General features: G+C 43.0%; 1 pseudogene; it reads right to left on the bottom strand.

Annotated features, from left to right (window-relative positions):
* LOC124694416 overlaps positions 1-17,416 on the bottom strand; it is a 49,881-nt pseudogene extending 32,465 nt beyond the window's left edge.
* Between the last annotated feature and the right edge of the window lie 9,940 nt (positions 17,417-27,356).

The following is a 27,356-nucleotide window of genomic DNA, read 5'->3' on the forward strand; positions in this document are numbered from 1 at the left end:
ATGGAGAGAAATTGCACAGAAGCTTGGGCAAGGTTTTGCCCTCTTCTTAGAGCTCGGCCTGGACATGATTTGGAAAAGCATGACTTACTTGATATATTTTATAGTGGACTAACCATTGAGTCTAGGGCATACCTGGATAGTTGTGCTGGTTGTGTTTTCAAGAAAAGAACTCCAGACGAAGCTGAAGAATTAATGGCTAGAATAAGCCAAAATCATGATGATTGGGCTACACCTGAACCAACCCCAACACAAATATTGAAGAAGAGGGGTATGATTGAATTAAATGATGAAGATATGAGGGAAGCCAAGAAATCTCTTAAAGAGAAAGGTATTAAATCTGAAGATGTGGAGAATTTACCTCCCATAGAAGATTTATGTAAGATAACTCCCCCTTCATCCACAATTGAGGTACATTCTCTTCAACGCTTTGATAAAGGAGACATTCCTTACTCAAAACCTCCTGAACAATGTTTAGATGAATTTGATAATTATGTTGTTAAGCAATATAACTTTAATATGAGAGTAGAGTATCATTTAATGGAAAATTCTCAAGCTATTAGTAAATTGCATGATATTGTGTAGAGAACCTCCAATGATGTTAAGATGCTTGTTAAACATTTTCGTATGGTTCAAACTCAAATTGATCAACTCACTAAAGTGCAAAATGACTTGTTAAAAAATACTTCTAAAGAAAAACATGCTTATGAAGTAACAACTAGAGGTGGTGTTTCTACTCAGGATCCTCTATATCCTGAGGGGCATCCCAAAAGAGTTGAACAAGAATCTCAACGAACTGAAGAAACTAGTGCTCCTTCTAAGAAAAAGAAAAAGAAACATAAAACTGTTGTAGAATCTTCTGAACCTGTTAATGATCCTAATAGTATTTCTATTTCTGATGCTAAAACTGAAAGTGGTAATGAACATGATAAAGATAATGATAAGAATGATGTTTCTGATAAAGAAGAGGTTGAAGATGAACCTAAAAGCATGCTAAAAATAAAAAGTACACTAAAGAAGATTTCATTGCTAAGAAACATGGTACTGAAAGAGAACCTTGGGTTCAAAAGCAAATGTCTTTTCCTGTTAAGAAACTAAAATCAAAGGAGGAAGAACACTATAATAAATTTTGTGATTGGATGAAACCTTTGCTCTTGCAAATCTCTTTGACTGATGCTATTAAATTGCCTCCTTATTAGTATATGAAAGATATTATCTCTAACAAAAGGAAAATTCCTAATGAGGATATTTCCACTATGCTTGCTAATTACTCTTTCAATGGCAAGGTTCCAAAGAAGCTAGGAGACCCAGGTATACCAACTATCCCTTGTTCCATCAAGAATAATTATGTTAGAACTGCTTTATGTGATTTGGGAGCAGGAGTTAGTGTTATGCCTTTTTCTCTTTACAAGAGACTTTATTTAGATAAGTTGATAGCAACTGATATATCTTTGCAAATGGCCGATAAATCTACTACTGTTCCTGTTGGTATATGTGAGGATGTTCCTGTTCAAGTTGCTAATAATTGCTTAATATTAACTAATTTTGTTGTGTTGGAAATGCCTGAAGATGATAATATGTCTATTATTTTTGGAAGACCTTTTCTTAACACTGCAGGGGCTGTTATTGGTTGCAATAAAGGAAAAGTTACTTTCAATGTTGATGACAAGGAGCATACTCTTTATTTTCCCAAGAAGATTGATAAAGTATATGGAGTTAATACAATTTCTAATTTGAGAACTATCAAAGTGGGAGCTATTGATTGTCCTATATATGATCCTAAAGAAGGATATCAAAATATTATGATTGGGTCCATATCAATACAATATAAGGTAACATGATTGATTTGAGGTTTATTTCTTCTTATGTCATGTAAAATTTATTTGGTGGCAAGACTTGATCAACCTTGTTAACAAGTACATTTTAAATTCATGGAAGAGCTAAACAACATTTCTTTCTTTCTCCACACTTGTTTTATTTTCTGTAGTACTACTTGTTTTGCAAGATGCTTAGTTGTTTAAAATTTTGAAAATCTTTTGTTGCCCTGAAACAGTTATTTTAACACCTAGAAATGTGCATTTTTCGAAGTTTTCAAAAATTAACAAAAATTATACCACTGTTCCTATTTTTTAAATTGCAACCTGGGAGTGCACGGGGCCGACCGGTGGGGCACCCGGGGCTGCACCCCATGTCTTGGCGCGGCCAGCTTGGGGGGCGCGCCGCCCTGTGGTGAGGGCCCCACCTGGCCCTCCACTCACTCATCCACCTACCACTCCACTCTCTTCCACGGGAAAACACACCACCATTGTTCAAACCCGATTTTTTTTGCTGTTCTTGCTCGAGATTTTCGATCTTCTTGCTCAGCCCATCTTTGCTGCTGAGATTTGGGGCATTTGTTCTCCGGTATGTGACTCCTCCGATTATCCAAATAGAATTTTGTTTAGTTGAGTATATCTTGAGTATTTTGCTGTTGTAGGTGACATGTTAAGTGAGTTTGCATGCTTGTTCTAAGTTGTAAAAATTAGTTTTGATGCATGTTTGGTACTCTATCAAGTTCCTATAGTAGTCTCCCTCATTTATATGTCTCAAAATCAACTTTTATAATGATTGTTGAAAAATTTCAGAAAATGGAGTGGAATAGGCACCAACTCAACCAACATGAATTGGAGGTGCATGAAGTTATGAGAGTCCACCGTGAAGAGGGGGTATTCGCCTCCTACTACCCATGCACCGATTTCATGAAGAGTGCAGGAATTTTTCAGGATGTCCAAACTCTAATTTCTAATGCAGGGTTAGAAGATTTTGTTGTTGGTGAACCTTACCAATATGAAAAACTAACCATGTCAGTGGTGCGGGATTTTGAATTCCGTTGGTCCCAACCTAACCCCATGGTTCAATATAAAATCTACAATAAAACTATCAACTTGCCCTTTGATGATTTTTGTGCAGCTATTAAAGTGCCACAGTGGGGATCACGTGAGAAGATTAGGGGCTGCCACCACAACTCTTGAATCTATACGAGATGATCTGTCAAGGGAGAAGCTTCTCGGATGAGAGTGGTAAAATTCGTAGTATTCAACTCCCATCTATTCGCTATTTTGCTTACTTTATCACCAAGTGCGTTCTTGCTAGAAAGAATGCAAATAAGTTATCCCTTACCTGGGACCAGAGTCCCAGAAAATAACTTAGTTACCTGGGACCAGAGTGTGAGTGCCTTTTACCTTTCCTCCCCAGCAACGGCGCCAGAAAATAGCTTGATGTCTACTCACGCTTCTTTTCCTGTAGACAGTGTTGGGCCTCCAAGAGCAGAGGTTTGTAGAACAGCAGCAAGTTTTCCCTTAAGTGGATCACCCAAGGTTTATCGAACTCAGGGAGGAAGAGGTCAAAGATATCCCTCTCAAGAAACCCTGCAACCACAATACAAGAAGTCTCTTGTGTCCCCAACACACCTAATACACTTGTCAGATGTATAGGTGCACTAGTTCGGCGAAGAGATAGTAAAATACAAGTGGTATGAATGAATATGAGCAGTAGCAACGGCGCCAGAAAATAGTTGATGCTACAACTGACATGTGGTTGATGGTGGGAATATTGCGAGGCGATACGGATGCGATGTAGAACGAGTAAACAAGCGATGATTGCGGTATTTGGGAACAAGGCCTAGGGATTATACTTTCACTAGTGGACACTCTCAACATTGATCACATAATAAAACCACTCTACACTCTCTTGTTGGATGATGAACACCACTAATTGTGTAGGGCTACAAGAGCACCTCAATGCCGGAGTTAACAAGCTCCACAACATTCGATATTCATGTTTAAATAACCTTAGAGTGCATGATAGATCAACACAACTATACCAAGTACTAACATAGCATGCACACTGTCACCATCATACTATGAAAGGAGGAATAGATCACATCAATACCATCATAGTAATAGTTAACTTCATAATCTACAAGAGATCACAATCATAAACTACGCCAAGTACTACATGATGCACATACTGTCACCGTTACATCATGGAGGAGGAATAGAGTACTTTAATAACATCACTATAGTAGCACATAGATTAACAGTGATACAAAACTCATATGAATCTCAATCATGTAAGGCAGCTCATGAGATCATTGTATTGAAGTACATAGGAGAGAGATTAACCACATAGCTACCGGTACAGCCCCTTAGCCTCGATGGAGAACTACTCCCTCCTCATGGGAGACAGCAGCGTTGATGAAGATGGCGGTGGTGTCGATGGAGATGCCTTCCGGGGGCACTTCCCCGTCCCGGCGGCGTGCCGGAAAAGAGACTTCTGTCCCCCAGATCTTGGCTTCGCGATGGCGGCGGCTTGATGACCCACAAGTATAGGGGATCGCAACAGTCTTCGAGGAAAGTAAAACCCAATTTATTGATTCGACACAAGGGGAGACAAAGAACACTTGGAAGCCTTAACAGCGGAGTTGTCAATTCAGCTGCACTGGAAACGAGACTTGCTCGCAAGAGTTTATCGATAGTAACGGTTTTATAGCGATAGCGGTAGTGAAATAACGACGGCAGAGTAACAAAGATAGCAGTAGTGATTTTAGTAAACAGCAGGATTAAAATACTGTAGGCACGGGGACGGATGAACGGGCGTTGCATGGATGAGAGAAACTCATGTAACAATCATAGCAGGGCATTTGCAGATAATAATAAAACGGTGTCCAAGTACTAATCAATCAATAGGCATGTGTTCCATATATAGTCGTACGTGCTCGCAATGAGAAACTTGCACAACATCTTTTGTCCTACCAGCCGGTGGCAGCCGGGCCTCAAGGGAATCTCTTGGATATTAAGGTACTCCTTTTAATAGAGTACGGAGCAAAGCATTAACACTCCGTGAACACATGTGATCCTCACATCACTACCATTCCCTCCGGTTGTCCCGATTTCGTCACTTCGGGGCCATCGGTTCCGGACAGCGACATGTGTATACAACTTGCGAGGTAAGACCATAAACAATGAATATCTTGATGAATCAATAACATGTTCAGATCCGAGATCATGGCACTCGGGCCCTAGTGACAAGCATTAAGCATAACAAGTTGCAACAATATCATCAAAGTACCAATTACGGACACTAGGCACTATGCCCTAACAATCTTATGCTATTACATGACCAATCTCATCCAATCCCTACCATCCCCTTCGGCCTACAGCGGGAGAATTACTCACACATGGATGGGGGAAGCATGGCTGGTTGATGGAGAGGCGTTGGCGGTGATGATGGCGATGATCTCCTCCAATTCCCCGTCCCGGCGGAGTGCCGAACGGAGACTTCGGCTCCCGCGACGGAGTTTCGCGATGTGGCGGCGTTCTAGAGGGTTTACGGCGACTTCGACTTCTCTCCGTGCGTTTTTAGGTCGAGGCCGATAAATAGTCCGAAGGAGGGCGTCGGAGGCCGGCCGAGGGGCCACACCATAGGGCCGCGCGGCCCCCTAGGCCGCGCCGCCTTATGGTGTGGGGCCCTCGGGCCTCCACCTTACTTGACCTTCGGCTCCGTCGGTATTCCGGGAAAATAGGGCCTTCGCATAAATTCCGAGGATTTTCCCGAAAGTTGGATTTACGCACAAAAACGAGACACCGAACGGTTCTGCTGAAAACGAGCGTTAGTCCGTGTTAGTTGTATCCAAAATACACAAATTAGAGGCAAAACAATAGCAAAAGTGTTCGGGAAAGTAGATACGTTTTGGACGTATCAACTCCCCCAAGCTTAGCTTATTGCTTGTCCTCAAGCAATTCGATTAACAAGCGAGCGATAAAAGAACTTTCACGAACACATTTGCTCATATGATGTATATATTCTCATGCTATGGCTAATACTTAAGCAGTTCATAATGAGATATATGCAAATAGGATCATCTAACAGCTATGTCAATCATGGAGAGGTACCAACAATTAATAATAAGCATCATGAATCATGTATATGAGCAGGATTGCAATGTTCATAAGAGAGTATGATAGAGTGGTATCTCGCTTGCCTGTATTTGATTGGCAAAACATAAATGCCCGGGCACCTTTGGAGTTCATAGAAAGACTAGAAGTAGTGATTGTCAAAGATAAAAGCATCAAAGTTATACCACAATCAGTCATATTTTGAGACAAGCATATTATACTAAGAATGACGAGTTGTGCTCTCAAGATAGTGCTCAAAGAAATAATGGAGACACAACATAGAAGTAAAAGATTGACCCTTCGCGAGAGGGAAGCGGGGATTAACATGCGCTAGAGCTTTTCATTTTTGAAATCAGGAGTAAAATTATTTTGAGAGGTGTTTGTTGTTGTCAACGAATGGTAATGGGTACACCAACTACCTCGCCAACCGGACTCCCAAGAACGGCTCCCATGAATTATTTGCATGTTTATGTGGCACTCCTTCCAACCTTTCTTATACAAACCATGGCTAACCGAATCCTCGGGTGCCTGCCAACAATCTCATACCATGAAGGAGTGCATTTTTATTTTAGTTTTATTATGATGATGAAACTCCCCCAACCTTTGCTTACACAAGCCATGGCTAACCGAATCCTTCGGGTGCCGTCCATCCATCACAAACCATGGAGGAGTGTCTATTTAAGTTAATTAATTCGGGACTGGGAATCCCATTGCCAGCTCTTTTTGCAAAATTATTGGATAAGCGGATGTGCCACTAGTCCATATGAGAGTCCGTCAAAAGTAAATGACAAGGTTGAAAGCTAAACACCACATACTTCCTCATGAGCTATGAAACATAAACACAAACTGAGAAGCATTTTGAAGGTTTTAAAGGTAGCGCATGATAATTTATTTGGAATGGTTTGAAATGCCATGCATAGGTATTTATGGTGGACACTCTGGGATAACTTGGTTTTCATGTGTTTGGAAGCACGAGCAGCGTTCCCACTCAGTACAAGTGAAGGCTAGCAAAAGACTAGGGAGCGACAAATCAAGAGAGCGGTAACTGTCATAATCATGCTTGCGGCAAAATAAATTAACGGAGGCATAAAAATGATACAAGAACTCTGAAGCAATATAGATCATCGAGGCTTAATTGACTTTTTGTTCAGTCATATGCATGCGTGAGCATGTGCCAAGTCGATATAAATGAATTATTCCGAGGAGGATACCACAATGCCATACTTACTTATGAATAAAACAATGCAAGCAAACATCCATGACATGCTACTCATATTAATAGATTGGAGCTAAACATGAGAGATCATAAACTACTAGACTTTCTCAAATAACATATACCTCACATGAACCAACTAAGCATGCTCACATGGATGAGTATATGTACAAAAATGAAAACAAATAGAGTTCATACCAGCCTCTCACCACAATCCAATTGTCGTAGATCGTCATTATTGCCTTTCACTTGTGTAGCTTGGATAATATGAAATGAAAACCACGCTCCAGCCACCGAAGACCATTGAATTCAAGATGAACTTTACAAACCAAAGAATAACAGCAAATATTTTTGGTGTTTTCGAATTCGAGAACAAGAACAAAAGGAAACAAGCGAACAAAGCAAAATCTTTTTGGGTTTTCTTATAGCAAACTAGCAATAGAAAATAAAGCGAAACAAATGCAAGAAACCAAGATAAACAAATGGTGAAGAGAAACAACAGAAATATTTTTGGTCTTTTTGTGTTTTAAGAAAGAAACAAAGCAAGAACAAGAAAATGAAAACTAAAAGAAACACAGAAAAGCGAGATGGCAGAAATCTGCCAAAACCTGACAGCAGTACAGAAATCGATTTTTACAAAAATCTTACGTTGCTCAGCTCGAAAAGTGTTCAACTAATGAAAGTTAGATAACAACCTGGGAAACCTGCACAAAAATTGGCAGCTCAAAATAACGTTCTGGCTGTGCGCACGAATTTTTCTAGTAACAGCCCAGAATCTGTTTTCAGGCAGCACTTCCCCAAATATCATCCCCCTCTCATTAGAAAACCACTCAAAGAGACTAAACAAGTATGTATAAGTATCCAGCAATCATAATATGCAAAGAATGAGTGATGCCGGTATACCTCCCCCCAAGCTTAGGCTTTTGGCCTAAGTGGAGTTCAATCCCATCGAGGGTCGTTGTTCCTCGCCGGTGGATAATTCATGGTGTAGTCATAGTAAAGTTCCTGTGCAGAAGAAAAGCGTGGAGCCTCCACATGTCCAACATGTTGATGCGAGGAACTTGCTGCCTCGGATGATGAGTCGAGGTGCTCCTCGACCTCCGTGTCGTCTCTTGCATGATGGCCTCCTCCCTCTATGTGTGCATCCAGTGCACCTTACGTGACCGACCAATCTTCCACTGGAATCAAGGTTAGACAGAACGAGGCGCGAGGCAATCTTACTAGTTTCTCGAGTTTTCTTAGTTATTCTCCGGACTTTCTTATAAAATGTCATCTTGTAAAACAGGTTACCCAAGTTGGAGGAATCAGAAACAAATTCATGTTTAATCATAGAGGCTATGTCAAGTTTTTCTATGGAGAATGGAATATCAAAATGATGAGGTTCTACATTATGAAAAGCTAGTAAACGAGAGGCGATGAGACCTCCACAAATTCCACCTTTCTCACGGTTAGTAGCGAGTCTATAAGCTATCAATGCCCCCAAATTATAAGTCCTACTACTTTGCGAGTGCTTGCAGCTAGAAAAGCTAAATCCGGGATAGAAAGTTTACCACCAATCTTTCTAGCAAGAACGCATTTAGTAATGAAATAGGCAAAGTAGCGGATAGCCGGGAGTTGAATGCTAGTGATTTTACCACTATCCTCGAGAAACTCCTTCCATAGCAAATCATCTTGAAGAGGCTTAAGAGTTCTTGCGGCGATCCCCTTATCTTCTCGCATGATCCCCATTGCGGTACTCTAATTGCTTTGCATAAAAATCACCTGAATGGCAAGTTGACGACTTTATTGTAAATTTTATACTAAACCAGTGGGGTTAGATCGCGACCAATTGAACTTAAAGTCCTGCACAAAATACATAGTTAATTTTGCATATTGTCTTGGCTCTCCTTCAACAAAATCACTCAGCCACCGCTCGAGAAATTAGACTCCGAACATCTTCCAATATTCCCGCGCTTCTCATGAAATCCGCGCACGGGTAGTAAGAGGGGTATACTCCCTCTTCACGATTCACTCTCATAACTTGTTGGACCTCCAATTCTTGTTGGTTAAGTTGATATCTACTCCACTCCATTTTCTGAAATTTTCAACAAACAATATAAAATTTGATTTGGTGACATATAATCAAGGGGAACTACTATAGGAACTTGCTAGAGTACTAATCATGCATCAAGACTAGTTTATACAACTTAGAACAAGCATGCAAGCTCACTAAACATGTTACCTACTGCAGCAAAATATTCAAGATATACTCAACCAAACAAAATTCTACTTGGATAGGCGGAGGAGTCACATACCGGAGAGCAAATGTGCCAAATTTCGGACGAAATACGGGCTGAGCAAAGAGATCGAGAAATCTGGAGTTCTTGAGCAAAAATGCGAGTGAGAGGAAGGCTGGTTCGAGTTTTTTCGGGAGAGAGAAGATGCTTGGGAGAAAGAGATGAAGTAGTGGGGCAAGGAGGGGCCCACACCACGGGGTGGCGCGCCCCCTCCTTGGCCACGCCGGCCTGTGGTGTGGCACCCTGGGGTGCCCCACGGGTCATCCTCTGGTGCTCCCAGTGCCTCTTCGAAAAATAGGACCAACGGTATAATTTTTGTGAATTTTTGAAAACTTTGAAAAATGCACATTTACGGGTATTAAATTTATTATTCTTGGCCAGGAAATTTTTTGAAATCTCTAAATAACTAAGGAACTTTGCAAATTAAAAGTGCTACAGCAACTAGAGCAAGTGGAGGAAGAAAGAGATGTTGTTTACCTCCTCTATGCATATAAAAAGTATTTGTTAACAAGGTTGATCAAGTCTTGCCACCAAATAAATTTTACATAGCATAAGAAGAAATAAACCTCAAATCAATCATGTTACCTTGAATTGTATTGATATGGATCCAATCACAAGAGTTTGATATTCTTCTTTAGGCTCATATATAGGACAATCAATAGTTCCAACTTTGATAGTTCTCACATTAGAAATAGTATTGACTCCACATACTTTATCAATCTTCTTGGGGAAATAGACGGTATGCTCTTTATCATCAACATTGAAAGTAACCTTTCCTTTATTGCAATCAATAACAGCCCTGACGGTGTTAAGAAAGGGTCTCCCAAGAATAATAGACATATTATCATCTTCGGGCATCTCCAACACAACAAAATCGGTTAATATCAAGCGGTTATTAGTAACTTGAACGGGAACATCCTCACATATACCAACGGGAATAGCGGTAGATTTATCGGCCATTTGCAAAGATATATCGGTAGGTATCAACTTATCTAAGTAAAGTCTCTTATAAAGAGAAAAAGGCATAACACTAACACCGGCTCCCAAATCACATAGAGCAGTTTTAACATAATTATTCTTAATAGAACAAGGAATAGTAGGTATACCAGGTCGCCCAACTTCTTTGGCACTTTGCCATTGAAAGAGTAATTAGCAAGCATAGTGGAAATTTCCTCATTGGGGATTTTCCTTTTGTTAGTAACAATATCTTTCATATACTTTGAATAAGGAGGCAATTTAATAGCATCGATCAAAGGGATTTGCAAGAATAAAGGTTTCATCCAATCACAAAATTTATTATAGTGTTCTTCTTCCTTTGATTTTAGTTTCTTAGCAGGAAAGGGCATTTGCTTTTGGACCCAAGGTTCTCTTTCATTACCATGTTTCTCGGCAATAAAATCTTCTTTAGTGTACTTTTTATTTTTAGCATGCTTTTCAGGTTCTTCTTCAACATCTTCTTTATCAGAAGCATCATTCTTATCATTATCATTATCATTATCATGTTCATTACCACTTTCAGTTTCAGCATCAGAAATAGAAATGCTATTAGGATCATTAACAGGTTCAGAGGATTCTACAACATTCTTATGTTTCTTCTTCTTTTTCTTCTTAGAAGGAGCACTAGTTTTAGTTCGTTGAGAATCTTGTTCGACTCTTTTAGGATGTCCCTCAGGATATAAAGGATCCTGAGTAGAAACACCACCTCTAGTTGTTACTTCATAAGCATGTTTCTCTTTAGAATTATTCCCCAACAAGTCATTTTGCACTTTAGTGAGTTGATCAATTTGAGTTTGAACCATATGAAAATGTTTAACAAGCATCTTAACATCATTGGAGGTTCTCTCTACAATATCATGCAATTCACTAATAGCTCGAGAATTTTCCATTAAATGGTTCTCTACTCTCATATTAAAATTTTCTTGCTTAACAATATAATTATCAAACTCATCTACGCATTGTGCAGGAGGCTTCAAATACGGAATATCTTCCCTAGTAAAGCGCTGAAGGGAGTTTACCTCAATCATGGATGAAGGGGGAATTATCTCACATATATCTTCTATGGGAGGAAGATTCTTCACATCTTCAGATTTAATACCTTTCTCCTTGAGAGACTTCTTGGCTTCCCTCATATCTTCATCATTCAATTTAATTAAACCCCTCTTCTTCAATATTGGCGTTGGAGTTGGTTCGGGCGTAGTCCGATCATCATGATTCCGGCCTATTTTAGCCAATAATTCTTCGGCGTCGTACGGAGTTCTTTTCTGAAAACACAACCGAGCACAACTATCCAAGTATGCCCTAGACTCAATGGTTAGTCCACTATAAAATATATCAAGTAAATCATGCTTTTCCAAATCATGGTCGGGCCGAGCTCTAATAAGAGAGCAAAATCTCGCCCAAGCCTCGAGCAATTTCTCTCCATCTCCCTGGTCAAAATTATAGATTCTCTGCAAAGCAATATGTTGAGCACTAGCGAGGAAAGTATTTACGGAAGAAAACATCAAGCAATTCTTTTGGACTTTTAATAGAATTAGGTGGCAAACTATTATACCAAGTTTTAGCGTCATCCTTTAATGAGAATGGAAAGATTTTAGCAACAAAGTAAGTACGCTTCTTAACATCATCGAGAAAACAAGCTACTCGGAGTAGATAGCTCAATCATGTGTTCAACGACACTTTCTTTTTCGGTACCACAAAAGGGTGTTTTCTCAACAATAGCTATATGAGATAGATCAAGAGAAAAATCATAATCTTTATCCTTAATGTTTATAGGAGATGTGGCAAACTTAGGATCGGGAGACGAGTTTATATCTAACGACATGTTACGCAAGCAACTTTTTAATTTTTCTTGCATCGGTAGTAGCATTGCATTTTTCAATAAAATCATCATTAAGCTCCACATAATCTTCATCGGGATCATCACTAGAATAATCAAGTTCGGGTGAATTAACGAGGTGTAGTAACATTAGGAGTTTCGGTATTTTCAATTTGTCTAGACCTAGCAATCGTAGCATCTAGAAAAGATCCCAATGAACCACTATCATCAAGCACGAGCAGAAATATTATCAATATTATGAGAGTTTTCAGATTCAGCAGAAGTACCCGCATGTGAAGCATGTGGCGGTGAAACAAGTTTATAAATCACGGATGGTGAATCAAGAGCGAGCGAGAGGTACTCGAGTTGTACCTTTTCTTGTAGTGGATGGTAATATGGCGACCTTAGTATCGCGAGGTTTACCCATGATGGAGAATTTGCAGCGAACAATATCAATCCAAGTGAACTTCCAAATAAAGCTATGCTCCCCGGCAACGGCGCCGGAAAATAGTCTTGATGACCCACAAGTATAGGGGATCGCAACAGTCTTCGAGGGAAGTAAAACCCAATTTATTGATTCGACACAAGGGGAGACAAAGAACACTTGGAAGCCTTAACAACGGAGTTGTCAATTCAGCTGCACTGGAAACGAGACTTGCTCGCAAGAGTTTATCGATAGTAACGAGTTTTATAGCGATAGCGATAGTGAAATAACAGCGAAGAGTAACAAAGACAGCAGTAGTGATTTTAGTAAACAACAGGATTAAAATACTGTAGGCACGGGGACGGATGAACGGGCGTTGCATGGATGAGAGAAACTCATGTAACAATCATAGCAGGGCATTTGCAGATAATAATAAAACGGTGTCCAAGTACTAACCAATCAATAGACATGTGTTCCATATATAGTCGTACGTGCTCGCAATGAGAAACTTGCACAACATCTTTTGTCCTACCGGTCAGGTGGCAGCCGGGCCTCAAGGGAATCTCTTGGATATTAAGGTACTCCTTTTAATAGAGTACCGGAGCAAAGCATTAACACTCCGTGAACACATGTGATCCTCACATCACTACCATTCCCTCCGGTTGTCCCGATTTCTGTCACTTCGGGGCCATCGGTTCCGGACAGCGACATGTGTATACAACTTGCAGGTAAGACCATAAACAATGAATATCTTGATGAATCAATAACATGTTCAGATCTGAGATCATGGCACTCGGGCCCTAGTGACAAGCATTAAGCATAACAAGTTGCAACAATATCATCAAAGTACCAATTACGGACACTAGGCACTATGCCCTAACAATCTTATGCTATTACATGACCAATCTCATCCAATACCTACCATCCCCTTCGGCCTACAGCGGTGAATTACTCACACATGGATGGGGGAAGCATGGCTGGTTGATGGAGAGGCGTTGGCGGTGATGATGGCGATGATCTCCTCCAATTCCCCGTCCCGGCGGAGTGCCGAACGGAGACTTCGGCTCCCGCGACGGAGTTTCGCGATGTGGCGGCGTTCTGGAGGGTTTCTGGCGACTTCGACTTCTCTCCGTGCGTTTTTAGGTCGAGGCCGATAAATAGTCCGAAGGAGGGCGTCGGAGGCCGACCGAGGGGGCCACACCATAGGGCCGCGCGGGCCCCCCTTGGTGTGGGCCCCTCGGGCCTCCACCTTACTTGACCTTCTGGCTCCATCAGTATTCTGGGAAAATAGGGCCTTCTGCATAAATTCCGAGGATTTTCCCGAAAGTTGGATTTCTGCACAAAAACGAGACACCGAATCGGTTCTGCTGAAAACAGCGTTAGTCCGTGTTAGTTGTATCCAAAATACACAAATTAGAGGCAAAACAATAGCAAAAGTGTTCGGGAAAGTAGATACGTTTTGGACGTATCACGGCTCTGGAAGGTTTCTCGTACCGTGGCTTTTCGTATCGAAGATTTAGGTCAGGGGGCTTCTTATAGGCGAAGAGGCGGAGTCGGAAGGCTGACGGGGCCACCACACAGTAGGCCGGTGCGCCTGGCTCCTTGGCCGCGCCGCCCACACGTGTGGGCCCCCTGTGGCCCTCCTCTGGTCCCTCTCGGGTGTTCTGGAAGCTTCGTGGAATTATAAGATACTGGGCGTTGATTTCGTTCAATTCCGAGAATATTTCCTTACTAGGATTTCTGAAACCAAAAACAGCGAGAAAACAGAAGCGGCACTTCGGCATCTCGTCAATAGGTTAGTTCCGGGAAACGCATAAAATCATCATAAAGTGTGTATAAAACATGTAGGTATTGTCATAAAACAAGCATGGAACATCAGAAATTATAGATACGTTGGAGACGTATCAGATGGGGAAGGAGATCCTCAAGGATTAAGCTCAGCAACAATGGAGGAGAGAGAGAGGGAAGAGATAAAAACGTGTTGGGGAAGAAGGGGCCCTTAAATAGGCTCCTCCAATTCCAACCGTTATGTCCAGTTTTTGCCTAAGCGGTACTACCGCTTTGGGTAAGCGGTACTACCGCTCTGAGTTCGAATTTTCCCAGATTTGGTCAAAGGACGCAGAGCGGTACTACCGCTCGAGGTACCGCTCGAGGTACCGCAACAGGGTCCAGAGCTTACTGGATCCAAAGCGGTACCGAAGCGGTACCAGGGTGGTACAGCCGTAACTCGTTTATGGTACCTGAGCGGTACCGTGGGCGGTACTACCGCTCGTGAGCGGTACTACCGCTCCAGGTACTGCAGGGGTACCGCAACGCGTATTCTGGGTCAATCTCAGTGCAGACTCAGAGCGGTACTGTAGCCGGTACCTATAGGGGTAGCGGTACTACCGCTACAGGTACCGGTAGTACCGGCCTGGCTAAAACTGGTTTTCTTCCCTTTTTCTCTCCAACCATGTTACCTCGCTAAACACACACAAAACCGGAAAACCTATCACCTACGCTTCAGTCTTCCGATCTTGACGTGTCCGGCGAGGTCACCGTGCTCTTGCAAATCTAACAATGATACTCAAGGTACACGGTGAGATATCTCAAGTGTTGTCATCAAACACACAAAACTTGGGGTGTGAATTTTGCTCTTACAGTTGGATTATCAAGGGCACCAAAAGAATTAAAGAAACCATGGATTTTATTACCTTTAGGTATCTCCAGGTTCTTGGCCTTCTTAAGATCTTGAGCTTTCTCGATAGCTGACTTGCCATCTCTTGTAATCCTGGAACTCATCCTTGTAGCTTTTATAGGCCCCCAATTTTTCTTATCCTTCCAAGCCATGGAAGGCATCACATGAACAGGATTGTTGGACACCACCTTATCATGTTTCTGAACACCATCATCAGCTTCTTCATCACTCTCATCATCAAAGTGCTGAAGAAGGTTCTTCCCAATATTTTCTTCAACTCCCCTCAAGACTAGAGCATTACTGACTTGTACACTTGGTTCTTTACCAAACACCTTGTCCTGAACAGATGATTCCAGCTTTTGATGAACAGCAGATTGAACATCACTTCTTCCACCAGGAGGTATGGAGGGTTCAGTTTCCATCTTACTATTAGTTCCAATATTTTTGCCTTTGTCCAAGCTCTTGAAGTCATCTCCAATCTCATTGTCATCATCAACTGCATCACCTACATTGCCCTGTCCAGGATCTTCATCATCATCATCCACATCAATGGCTTCCCCTTCATTTTCTACAATGAAATTGATCAGGAAGATGCACTGCTCCATTTCAAATAGCTTGTTTGATGGGATCTTGGTTTTGTCTCTCACAGCCACCTTAACCCTGACCTCCTTGTAGAAGCTTCTGAAAATGCCCTGCCAATCAATGTTCACAAGCACACCCAGAGAGGTGGAGATTTTGTAGATAGTTTTCCAAGTCAACCACTTGGCAGGGATACCAAAGATTTTGACCCAGATTTCCTGGAATTCTTCAAATGGCACAGCTTCACCTTCCCAGTTCACAAAGTAGATCACTACTCCATCTTTCTTTAGGTTAATGGAGGGGTACTCCACCAAATCCTTAATCCTTTTGCTAGGAGGAAACCTAACTAAGAACTTCTTGGGGCCAATCTGTCTAATCTGCCAAAACCAATTTACTTTCCACATATCATTGAAACATTTCTCAAGCTCATCAGCTGAAATATCTCCTTCTTTAACCACCACCACACCTACATTATCCATGTTCAACCACTGCATAGCTTCTGGACCTTCCACTTCCACATGGAAAAACCCCAGCCCAGGGTTTGCACTCCCCCAGTGCTGGGCAGTTGGAAGAAGAGAGTACCACATGAGGCAATTATCCATGTGGTGCCCAGTCTTGCTGCAAATAAAACATCTCTTGATCCTAGTGCATATGCCAACATAGTGTCCCAATTCTCCACAATTGTAGCAAGTTACATTCTTGAACTTGGGATCCAGGATAGGCCCAGGACCACCAGCCACAGATAGCTGAAGATTAGCACCACCCCTATCACCACTTTGTTTTGATCCATCCGAGCGACATTCTTCCGGTTCTTCTTCTTGTTCTTCACGACACCGCAGCCTTGTGGTTGCCGTGAAGGGACCATGCTAGCACTCATTGCCTTGGCTGTTGGATTGTGGGAGGCTAGGGGGATCCCCCGAGGAATCATCATCAACGGATTGAAACCGGCTTGAGGAATCTGCCGGTTGCCGAAGAACTCGTGACCACTGGCTCATCGGCATGTTCCACATGTTTGGCTGTAGCATCGGGAACATACCTTGACCAGCTCCCAACTGCTGCATCATCGGTGGGGGGAACTCTGACTTGACACCAGCTGGCTCGTTAGAAGCACCCAGTGAGGCAGCCGCTGATGTTGTCGCCGCCGGTGCTGGGGGTGCACGCCCACCACCAGGACCACGACCAGTCCCCGTGCCACCAAATCTGCCCGCACCACGACCACCACCCGCCATTTTGACCACCTCCACGAACGATCTCTTCCCTTCTTCCGCTCCCCACAGATCTGAGAACTTGATCACTTTTGGCTTGGGTAGAAATCCACTTCTAGCAGGAAAACAATCAGCAGGTGTGAAGGATCTATTATGGACCAGCTCTTTTCTGACCCAGACCAGGGTCGAAGGACCAGGCAAAAACCTAGATCCGACTAGGGGTTTGTTGATCGACACTACCGGCGCACCCACATTTATACCCAACTTTGAAGACGTATTTCCAAAAGCCGCCATCCCAGATGATCCACAGACGGCCCGATTTCGCTCCGGAGGGTCCAATTGACGGCCACCAATTGCTGCCACCAAAGAGCAGCTGCGCAACGGGGCCCGCCCCTGACAGCAACCACCAGCTTTCCCGAACCTCTCCGGCGAGCAGTACCTCGTCGGAGATGGGTTTCCTCTTCTGATTTTCTCCCTTCGCCGCCGAGCATCAGCGGAACCTCGAAGATCCTCAGAGACTACAGGCTGCAGACCTCCACCATCAAACAGCAACGGGGACAACCTCAACGGCGAGATCCGAGGCGAGGTCTTCACGGCGTCCAATTTTCTAGATCCTCCAGCCCTTGCTCCGCCATTTGCCGCCGCGGGTCTTCGGGATCCTTCATTTTGATCATCGCCAGCGCCGCGACCACCTGCTCCTCGAGCCCCTGCCCTGAGATTTGCGGCCTCCACCCCTTCGCCATCTGCTCGACAGCCCACTCCGAGGCGAGGCTGATCTGGAGGATCAAGAGCTTTCGCCGCATAAGTGCCAGCCTCCGCTCCTCCGCCATCACAGCTTCTTTCTCCTTCCTCCTTCTCTCCTCTCCCATCCGCATCTCCTCGGCGAACGACGGGAAACCCGATGTCCACTTCGGAATGGACATGCTCCTCCACCGTGCGTACCGGGGAATACCAGTAATGGCGAGCGCTCAGGGTGGAGAAGGAGGAGGCGGCGGTGGTGGTGGTGGTGGTAGGGGTAGGTCACCGGGGAATCGCAAGATCGCCTGAGAGGGCAGATCTATAAATTCGCCTTTTCAACTCCCTTGGTCACGCGGTCAAACTAAGCTGCCGCCGCCATCTCCTCAACTCTACTTCCCTCCGTACAAAGTTTAATAGCTAAAAAGTGCGTGGATGCTACTGTTCATACCGAGCACTCGCTCGTGGGCCATTGTATTCGCGTAGGACGGACGGATGTCACGCGGGTCTGGCTACCAAAAACCACCTAGACCCGGACCGTTTCCCACCTGAAACCCGGACCGATTTTTTGTCGTATTCCTTGTAAATTCGGAGACACCGTTTCCTCGCCGAAGATTTCGCCTCCCATTTTGCTTCTTTCCTCTTCTCCCCATCGCGATCCCACGATTCCTCTCGCGCTAGGGTTTCTGGTGCCTGCGATTCTGGTGGCGGAGCGCGGCGATTGATATGTCTCCAACGTATCTATAATTTCTGATGTTCCATGCTAGTTTTATGACAATACCTACATGCTTTGCTCACACTTTATAATGATTTTATGCATTTTCCGGAACTAACCTATTAACAAGATGCCGAAGTGCCGGTTCTCGTTTTCTGCTGTTTTTGGTTCCAGAAAGGCTGTTCGGGCAATATTCTCGGAATTCCACGAAACAAAAGCCAAACATCTTATTTCACCGAGACGGACCAGAACACCGAAGGGGAGACGGAGAGGAGGCCCAGGGCCCCCAGACCATAGGGCGGCGCGACCTAGAGGGGGGCGCGCCCAGCTATGGGGTGGGACCCCCAGGCACCCCCTTGCGCCGCCTCTTCGCCTATATAATCCATCGCGACGTAAAACCCCTACACCAATTGACGAAACTCCAGAAAGACTCCAGGGGTGCTGCCGCCATCGCGAAACTCCAATTCGAGGGACAGAATCTCTGTTCCGGCACGCCGCCGGGACAGGGAAGTGCCCCCGGAAGCCATCTCCATCGACGCCACCGCCTCCATCATGCTCCGTGAGTAGTTCCCCCATGGACTACGGGTTCTAGCAGTAGCTAGTTGGTACCCTCTCTCCCATGTACTTCAATACAATGATCTCATGAGCTGCCTTACATGATTGAGATCCATCCGATGTAATCGGTGTTGTGTTTGTTGGGATCCGATGGATTGTTACATTATGATTAGTCTATCTATAAAGTTTGTGAAGTTATTGTTGCTGCAATCTTGTTGTGTTTAATGCTTGTCACTAGTGCACGAGTGGCATGATCTTAGATTTAAGCTCCGTAATTATTGCTTAGATTGTATCTACAAGTTGTTTGCACATGTGTATGTCCGGAACCCGAGGCCCCGAGTGACAGAGCAATCGGGATAAGCTGGAGGGGAAGGCGTAGGTATGAGGATCACATGTTTTCACCAAGTGTTAATGCTTTGCTCCCGTGCTCTATTAAAAGGAGTACCTTAATTACCAGTAGATTCCCTTGAGGCCCAGCTGCCACCGGCTGGTAGGACAAAAGATGTTATGCAAGTTTCTCATTGCGAGCACGCATGACTATATATGGAAAACATGCCTACATGATTAATAAATTGATGTTGTGTCTTAATGCTTTCAATCCTATCAATTGCCCAACTGTAATTTGTTCACCCAACACTTGTCACTTGTTATTGGAGAGTTACCACTAGTGTAGATCGCTGGGAACCCCGGTCCATCTCTCATCATCATATACTCGTTCCTACATAACATTGGAAGTAGTATCAACTATTTTCTGGTGCCATTGCCTGCGTGTTACCTGCTACTGTCGTCGTGTTACTTGTTACTATTGCTCTCATATTACTCGCTGCTTTCACATCACCCTCGTTACTAGTGCTTTTGCAGGTGCGGCTGAATTGACAACTCAGTTGTTAAGACTTATAAGTATTCTTTACCTCCCCTTGTGTCGAATCAATAAATTTGGGTTTTACTTCCCTCGAAGACTGTTGTGATCCCCTATACTTGTGGGTTATCAAGACTATTTTCTGGCGCCGTTGCCGGGGAGGCATAGCTGTTCACCTGTGGAGTACACTCTACCTCTCTCACTATTTTTATTTTATTTTATTTTGTTTTGCTTAGTTTACTTTTGTCTAGTTTATTTGTGCTTAGTTTATTTCTGTCTAGTATTATTTTGCTTAGTTTACTTTTGTCTAGTTTGTTTTTGTCTTGTTTTATTTTTCTTATATACCCAAAAATCCATAAAAATTTGAAAAACTGAAAAATTTAAAACTGTTGTTATGGGAGAACCCACAACCTATTTGGAGCTTATTGAAATATATAATAATTATAGAGAATCAAGAACGGGTAAGTCATGAGTGCTGTGATAGAAAAATTGAATACAATTGCTAAAATCTTGCTTAAACGCCATGATATAAACTATTGCTCTAAACAGGATACTAAACATCTGAAATTCCAATGTGGCTTTAGTGAAGAAGTTTTAATTAAGAACTATAATTGGAATAACTATATTCATTTTGGGTTCGAAGAGGTAGAACAATTTGTCTTATTTATGGGAGCCTCTGAGATAGAATCCTTCATGGCTAAAAATTATGAAACTTGTGTTGTTTGTAAGGACCTTAAAGATTATGTCTCTTCTATCCTTAATTTTTGCGTAGAAAGTTACAGCGATAATCCTTATATCATTGATTATAAAGAGAGACTCATTAATGCACAAGAATGCACTCACAATTTGCAGGAACCCGTGAAAGAAGAAATTGATGAACCTGAAAGCTCATTGGATGAAAAAGAGGAGGAAAATGATGAACCTGAAAGCTCATTGGATGAAAAAGAGGAGGAGAGTGGTGAACAAAAGGAGAAAGAATGGATTAGCTACCCATGCCAACCTTCTAATGAGAGTAACTCTTTATCTCTTACACTATTTGATTGTGCTCCATGCTTACCAAAGGAGGATGAATGTTATGTCCCTGTAGATTCTCTTGAAATATTCCCTACGAGTAAAACTTGTGAGAATAATTATGCTACTGTTATCTATGATAATCCATGCTATTTTGATAAATCTTATGATAATGCTTTGTTTGTGCCTAATATCGAAATGCATGGTACTAAAGAGTTTTGCGTAGCAAATGTTTATGATAAAGCTCTAGATGATGGTCCTATGTTACTTGATAATATTAATTGTACTACTAATGAAAATGGGATTGGAAAGGACTTGAGTTTATCTAGGAGTCCCATATATCTTGATATTGATCAATCATCTTGTTATTATTGATAAAAGTGGGTATGAAAATTTTAATCCCACTATTTTTGAGCTTGATAAAAATTATGTGTTTGTGGATCATGAAAAACATGCTTTATGTGATAGTTATATTGTTGAATTTATTCATGAAGCTACTGAAAATTATTATGAGAGAGGAAAATATGGTTGTAGAAATTTGCATGGTACTAAAACACCTCTCTATATGCTGAAACTTTTGAAGTTACTCTTGTTTTATCTTCCTATGCTTGTCACTTTGTTCTTCATGAATTTATTTGTGTACAAGATTCCTATGCATAGGAAGTGGGTTAGACTTAAATGTGTTTTGAATTTGCTTTTGATGCTCCTTTTGCTTCATTTTCTATTTTCCATGTGAGCATCATTAAAATTACTGAGCCCATCTTAATGGCTATAAAGAAAGCACTTCTTGGGAGATAGCCCATGTCTTTATTTTGCTACTGTTTTGTTGTGTCTTGGAAGTTGTTACTACTATAGCAACCTCTCCTTATCTTTATTTTATTGCAATGTTGTGCCAAGTAAAGTCTCTAATAGAAGGTTGATACTAGATTTGGATTTCTGCACAAAAATAGATTTTTAGCTGTCACGAATTTGAGTATGTCTCTCTGTAGGAAACCCAAAAAATTCTGCCAATTTTCATATGTGTTCCTCAGATATGTACGCAACTTTCATTAGTTTTGAGTTTTCTGATTTGAGCAACGGAAGTACCTCTAAAAATTTCGTCTTTACTGGCTGTTCTGTTTTGACAGATTTTGTCTCTGTTTTTTTGCATTGTCTCTTGTGGACTTTAAGTGAGGCTTTCTAGACGTGGAGAGCTGTAGCTAATGTTTTATTGAGTTCTTGCAATGTGTCACTATAGGACTAAAGTGGATTAAAGGGTTTTTTGAGTACTAACCCCTCTAATGAAGTTTATGAGAAGTTTGGTGTGAAGGAAGTTTTCAAGGGTCAAGAGAGGAGGATGATATATGATCAAGAAGAGTGAAAAGTCTAAGCTTGGGGATGCCTGATACGCCTCCGACGTATCCATAATTTCTGTCGTTCCATGCTTGTTTTATGACAATACTTACATGTTTTGCTTGCACTTTATGATGATTTCATGCGTTTTTCGGAACTAACCTATTAACGAGATGCCACAGTGCCAGTTCCTGTTTCTACTGTTTTTGGTTCCAGAAAGGCTGTTCGGGCAATATTCTCGGAATTGGACGAAATCAACGCCAAACCTCCTATTTTTCCCGGAAGGCTCCAGAACACCGAAGAAGAGTCGGAGAGGGGCCGAGGGCCACCAGACCATAAGGCGGCGCGGCCTGGCCTGGGCCCGCGCCGGCCTATGGTGTGGCGCCTCCAGGTGCCCCCCTGCGCCGCCTCTTCGCCTATAAAATCCCTTTCGACCTAAAAACGCAGTACCAATTGACGAAACTCCAGAAAGACTCCAGGGGCGCCGCCACCGTCGCGAAACTCCAATTCGGGGGCGAACTCTCGTTCCGGCACCTCGCCGGGACGGGGAAGTGCTCCCGGAAGCCATCTCCATCAACGCCACCGCCTCCACCATGCTCCGTGAGTAGTTCCCCCATGGACTACGGGTTCTAGCAGATAGCTATGTCGGTATACTCTCCCCCATGTACTTCAATACAATGGTCTCATGAGCTGCCTTACATGATTGAGATTCATCCGATGTAATCGGTGTTGTGTTTGTTGGGATCCGATGGATGATACATTATGATTAGTCTATCTATAAAGTTTGTGAAGTTATTGTTGCTGCAATCTTGTTATGCTTAATGCTTGTCACTAGGGCCCGAGTGGCATGATCTTAGATTTAAGCTCTATACTTATTGCTTAGATTGTATCTACAAGTTGTATGCACATGTCGCTGTCCGGAACCAAAGGCCCCGAAGTGACAAGAATCGGGACAACCGGAGGGGATGGCGGTGATGTGAGGGACACATGTTTTCATGGAGTGTTAATGCTTTGCTCCGGTACTCTATTAAAAGGAGTACCTTAATATCCGATAGTTTCCCTTGAGGCCCTGGCTGCCACCGTGCTGGTAGGACAAAAGATGTTGTGCAAGTTTCTCATTGCGAGCACGTATGACTATATATGGAAAACATGCCTACATAATTAATAAGCCCGATGTTCTATCTTAATGCTTTGATTCCTATCAATTGCCAACTGTAATTTGTTCACCCAACACTTGTCATTTATTGGAGAGTTACCACTAGTGTAGATCGCTGGGAACCCCGGTCCATCTCTCATCATTATATACATGTTCTACATGTCATTGGAAGTAGCATCAACTATCTTCTGGTGCCATTGCTCTCATATTGCTATTACTGCTGCTGTGTTACTGTTACTACTGCTCTCATATCACTGCTACTTTCACATCACCCTCGTTACTAGTGTTTTTCCAGGTGCGAGCTGAATTGACAACTCGGTTGTTAAGGCTTATAAGTATTCTTTACCTCCCCTTGTGTCGAATCAATAAATTTGGGTTATACTACCCTCGAAGACTGCTGCGATCCCCTATACTTGTGGGTCATCAAGACTGTTTTCTGGCGCCGTTGTCGGGGAGGCATAGCTCTACTCATAAGTTCACCTGGGGAGTACACTCTACCTCTCTCTCTATTTTGTTTTATTTTGTTTTGCTTAGTTTACTATTGTCTAGTTTATTTGTGCTTAGTTTATTTCTGTCTAGTATTAGTTTGCTTAGTTTACTTTTGCTTAGTTTCTTTTTGTCTTGTTTTATTTTCCTCATATATCCAAAAATCCATAAAAATTTGAAAAACCAAAAAATTAAAAACTGCTGTTATGGGAGAACCAACAACCTACTTGGAGCTTATAGAATGTTATAATAATTATAGAGAATCAAGAACTGGTAAAATAATGAGTGCTATGATAGAAAAATTGAATACAATTGCTGAAATCTTGCTTAAACGCCATGATATAAACTGTTGCTCTCAACAGGATACTAAACATCTTAAATTTCAATGTGGCTTTAGTGAGGAATTTTTAATTAAGAACTATAATCGGAATTGCTATATTCATTATGGGTTCGAAGAGGTAGAACAATTTGTCTTATTTATGGGAGCCTCCGAGATAGAATCCTTCATGGTTGAGAATTATGAAACTTGTGTTGTTTGTAAGGACCTTAAAGATTATGTCTCTACTATCCTTAATTCTTGCATAGAATGCTACATTAGGAATCCTTATATCCTTTATTATAAAGAGAGACACATTAATGCACAAGAATGCACTCACAATTTGCGAGGAACTCGTGGAAGAAGGAATTGATGAACCTGAAAGCGCATTGGATGAAAAAGAGGAGGAAATTGATGAACCCGAAAGCTCATTGGATGAAAAAGAAGAGGAGAGCGACGAACAAAAGGAGGAAGAATGGATTAGCTACCCATGTCAACCTTCTAATGAGAGTAACTCTTTATCTCTTACACTATTTGATTGTCCTCCATGCTTACCGGAAGAGGTTGAATGTTATGTTCCTGTGGATTCTCTTGAAATAGTACCTATGAGTAATACTTGTGAGAATGATTATGCTACTGTTATCTATGATAATCCATGCTACTTTGATAAATCTTATGATAATGCTTTGTTTGTGCTTGATGTCGAAATGCATGGTACTAAAGAATTTTGTTTGGCAAATGTCTATGATAAAGCTCTAGATGATGGTCCTATGTTACTTGATAATATTAATTGTACTACTAATGAAAATGGGATTGGAGAGTTATTGACTTTATCTATGTGTCCCATATCTCTTGAGATTGATCAACTACCTTGTTATATTAGTAATAAAAGTAAGTTTGAAAGTTTTAATTCCACTATTCTTGAACTTGATAAAAATTATGTGTTTGGAAATCATGAAAAGTATGCTGCATGTGATAGTTATATTGTTGAGTTTATTCATGAAGCTACTGAAAATTATTATGAGAGAGGAAAATATGGTAGTAGAAATTTGCATGGTACTAAAACACCTCTCTATGTGTTATCACCAGATTTTGGCTAAATCAGGAGGTGGGCCGCGATCAAGATGGGCTTAGAAGATTACATATGAAAGATCTATGAAGCGGCCTCGCACGGAGAAGTTGGGCTGGTTAGCCCGTGTATCTTAGTAGAATAAATTATGTATCGATTTAGAAGTTAGAGTTTATCTCGTGCACGGTTTAGTGCATATCCACATTAGAAAGTCCCCTGGACTATAAATATGTACCTAGGGTTTATGGAATAAACAACAACTCACGTTCAACCCCAAAAACAAACCAATCTCGGCGCATCGCCAACTCCTTCGTCTCGAGGGTTTCTATCAGGTAAGCGACATGCTGCCTAGATCGCATCTTGCGATCTAGGCAGCACAAGCCCCACGTTGTTCATGCGTTGCTCGTATCGAAGCGCTTTTGATGGCGAGCAACGTAGTTATCATTAGATGTGTTAGGGTTAGCATTGTTCTTCGTTTAAGCATGCTTACGTAGTGCAACCCTTGCATATCTAGCCGTCCTCACGCCTATCCCGGGTGTGGGGGCGGCACCCCGCTTGATCATTATTTAGTAGATCTGATCCGTTACGATTGCTCCTTGTTCTACAAGGATTAGTTTAATATCTGCAATAGTTTGGCCTTACAAAGGGGGAGGATCCTGTGGCACGTAGGGTGGCGTTCGCAAGTCCTAAACGGGATGTTCCTAGGATCAACTTCATGTTGGTTTTCCGGCCTTGTTTAGGATCGGCTTACGAGCACCGTGCGTGGCCATCCGGCCCAACCTCGGAGTAGGATGATCCGATTATGTGGTGAAAACCCTAAATCGTCGTAGATCTCATTAGCTTCATCTTGATCAAGCAGGACCACCAAGTATTCGTACACCCCGTACGGATCATGGGTGGATCGGCTCTTTGAGCCGATTCACGGAGATAACCCGAGAGCCGATCGAGGCTCGTATTTAACGTTTACATGTATGCCCCGCGAGAAACTAAGCGAGGCAATCTCATCACCTTCCCGACCGGGTATAGGTCAGGTGGCACGCCCTTGCACTTCGCAACGCCGCGTGTGACCGAAGAGCATTGCGGGCCGTCGCTCGGAGGGGTCTCAGCCAGCCGCAGCTCTAGGCTCCCCCCGGCTCTACGGTGTTGACAAGGCCGGCTGCCCGCCGGTGGGTTTTGGCGATCAACACATCTCGGCACGCCGGTGGGACAATCGTCTACATCGACCACATCGCCATCTACATCTGAGATGGCGGACGGCACGCCAGTCACATGCGACGAGATCAAAGCCATCCTCGAAGCCGCACTCTTCGGCTCCTCCCACCGAACCCACCCCCATGACGTCAAGGGGAGGGGCTCCACGCCCGAAGGCGCGCTTGAGGAGAGAGATCTCTCCACCCCGTTGAAGGAGCGCACCAAGTCTCTGAAGCATGGGGATCTACCCAAGGGGCTCAGAAGGGAACATGACGGGATCAAGGCAACCCTTGGAGCCGAACTCATCGGCTCCGCCGAGAAGACCCGGCCGCGTGATATCGGGCTTGGTACGAACCCACGCCGGGGCCCGGTGTCGACACGGTGGATCTCAGCCATCCCATAAATCGGCCAAGGTGTTCCTTTGGTGTCAATGTGGCAAGAGCTGCAAGCTACCACGGCAAAGAGGAAACAGAAGCAGCCACTCCCGTGGCGGGGATGAAGAAGGGGCCGATCCGTGCGGCCAACCCCGAGGTGATGACATGCGGTACCCGGCAAGGGAGGGAATAAGAAGCATGCGGTGTCAACGCCCACACTCTAAGCACCCTCTCGGCAAATCACGAGCAACACCAAGACCGACGTCGGCGCTACGGCGGCCGACGAGGAGGGGAATGTCCGGTCCGATGCCGAGGTCGGAAGGTACCGCCAACATGGTAGAAGCAACAACGGGTACGGTCGTCGCGCCGAAGGGAGGCCAAGGGGACGGAGTGACATGGATAAGCACGGGGAGTGCCCGTTCTTCAAACATTGCT

Source organism: Lolium rigidum, chromosome 3, assembly GCF_022539505.1.
Source record: "Lolium rigidum isolate FL_2022 chromosome 3, APGP_CSIRO_Lrig_0.1, whole genome shotgun sequence".
NCBI classification, from domain to species: Eukaryota; Viridiplantae; Streptophyta; class Magnoliopsida; order Poales; family Poaceae; genus Lolium; species Lolium rigidum.